Here is a 2,874-nt window from a genome sequence, read left to right as displayed (position 1 = left end):
CGAAGTGGGCGCGCGCCCACGTGGCGGCGCGTGAGTGGGTGCGGCGGCGGGGCGGACAACGTCCGGCGCGGGCGGACACGTCCGGCCCGGCGCGGGGAAGAGGGATCTGTTTTTTTTTAACTAGGGTTTCGGACGGGGGAAGAAGAGATCCGAATGGAGGGGGTATAAATAGGACTTCAAATATGGAGAGATCATTTGGACTTCATGACATGATAAGAGATGCACGAAAAAGAAAAACAACACACGGAGACAAAGACCCAACCCGAGAAATAAATATAACTTAGCGCCGGAGACGGCAAGAGTTGGATACAAATATGGAAAGTATCTCTGGGGCATTACAGTAACAGTAAAGATATTGATGATATAACTTCACATGAGAATGATGCATGCCTAGTTAACTTGAATGCGTCATGTATTGAGTTACCTGTTGATTTGAGCACACCACCTATTTTAGAGAGTGATCAAACAACTGAAATATCAACAATTTTGAGTGCACCCATTGAATTAACTGTTGATGCAAAAGAACTAATGTTTAATCATTTTAATATGGCCTCCAATCTTGGTGGTGATTCTGTGTCCAATGACTTATGGCATGTTTGCTTATTTAAGCATATTGTAGCATGTAAATTTGATGCAAGTAAGGTTTATTCACCAAAGTTGGGATGGTTTAAGGATGAACATTGTGAATCTTTTGAAATGAATAAGAGCTTCACTTATATGTGCAAACTGAGTTCTAATATTTTCATGCCTTCTACTTCTTGTGATATTTTTTTGGCTTTAGTTTTTATGAACTATGAAAGTTACTCATGTATACATGTGTCATACGTGCAAAAATCAAGGGAAGTTAAACTGGATGACATATACATATACAACATGTACACCTTGTCTCTTTTGTTAGCCACATTTCAGATTAAGCAACGCCGAGGACGGCTTTGTTTTCAAAAAAGGGAGGATGATGAGGACATGACTACCTTGGATACGACCAAAAATATTGCATACATGCATATTTGTCAGGTGATTTCTAATGCAAGCTATTCAATAATTTATTTATGTTATCCAGAACAAAAATACTTCACACACTTTTGTGTTTTGTCTAATTGCAGGTGTATGGGACATTTGTACAATCCACATATGAAGATAAGGGAAAAGGAGAAGTTTAGGTTGTGTTCAAAAAGTCCTCTCATGTCACTTTTGGGCCAAGAGAAGATAGAGTCCAAGTCTCTCACGTTCTGGATTCAGATTCGGACTGCACAGACATACCTGACTCAAAACGCCAACAACTTTTTCATACGGACTCCGAATTGGGTGATTCTTTTTTGTTGGAAACTAGATTTCGTGCTCTTTCCAACCCAATTGGATTCACCTACAAATTCGTCCGGAGCGTTGAGTTACGGATGAAACAATCTGACGTTGCTGCAGAATCCGAGTCAAACTACAAGCCCAAAGGTGTTGTATCACCTCCACTTGGGCCCATGAGCCTTGTACGACCTAGGGTTAGTTTTAGGCTGCCTTGGGACGTCCTCCCACCTCCTTGGCCGCCACCCCTTGCTCCTATATAAGTAGATCCATCTAGTAGCCTTTTCCTTGGGATTTGTTTAGTTAAAAGTTAGCCATTGCAACTTCGTGTACTTCGTTTGTGTCCAACGACCAGACCAAGACCGCTTCCGGATCCCCACCATTATCAATACTTCATATATATTTGCAATATTCAGATTGCTTTATCATATTCTTGCTCGTTCTTCGATTGCTAGCAGGAATAGACCTTCGTGGTCAGGCTGACCGCGTTTCCAGCATCGTCAGTAACCTCAGGAGATTGGTTTAGCGATTGCTAAGGCGCAACGTCGTGCACGTTTGTAGTCGGATCGTCAAAGTCGTCTCCACCAAATCGATAGTTATTATCTCATCGAAAGATCGGGACCCTCGCCTCTATCATGTTGATCCCCCTATTGACATGCTTCATGCTAGTATGATTTCCCCATGCGATGATTTACCCATTTATGATGAGTATGATGATTGCCGTGTGGAGTCTTTTAGTTGTGTTGCCATGTTACATAGGATTTCTTGTGCTAATTCTCTCGGTCACGTCATGTTTGCCAATCCGCTTGACTTCTCATATGCTATGCATGAGATCGACCACATGTCATATTTGTGATCTCTTCATAGTGACTATGTATATGCCATTAAGATTAACCCAATTTGCACTTATGGCATAGATGACAAGCCCATGGTTATTGGCATTTGTTTTTCTTGTGATGATATTGATATGCTCCCTTTGCATCATTTATCTCATATGCCATGCCATGACCACCTAGCTTCGGATATGCATTGTTTTGGATGTTGTCCATTTTCTCCATATGATGTTTCCAATATTGCTCATGAGGCGACCCCCATAGTTTCCTCATACATTTTAGGATATTTTGATTCATCTCATTCATTGCATGATCCCAATACTTGTGTGCACAATATGCTCCCCATGAATAAACATGCTATTGATGTGCCTTATACTTGCATGCTCAATTTGTGTCCCCATCGTGTCGTACACAATAACTATTCTTTCATGATGGATGACATGTTCTTATACCATCCATCAAATTTCTTTGAGTGATGCTTATCTTGTGCTAACTCTCACGTGCACATACACATCATGATGGATGATGTGTACATTTAGCACACACACAATCTCTTTCGTTTGTGTCTCTTTTGTGTAGGTACCCATGAATTCTTGTCAACCTCGCAATCCCACGAGTTGACAAAACGAGCTCTAGAGAGCAACGATGACTTGGGGTCCCATGGAGTGTCCTTCCCACCGCTCTCTTCACACAAAGACATCGTGCATTTCTTCTACATGACCCTCACTTGGCTATGGGTTATTGT

Source organism: Triticum aestivum, chromosome 2A, assembly GCF_018294505.1.
Source record: "Triticum aestivum cultivar Chinese Spring chromosome 2A, IWGSC CS RefSeq v2.1, whole genome shotgun sequence".
Taxonomy (NCBI): Eukaryota; Viridiplantae; Streptophyta; class Magnoliopsida; order Poales; family Poaceae; genus Triticum; species Triticum aestivum.
Note: the sequence above shows the minus strand (reverse complement) of the source record.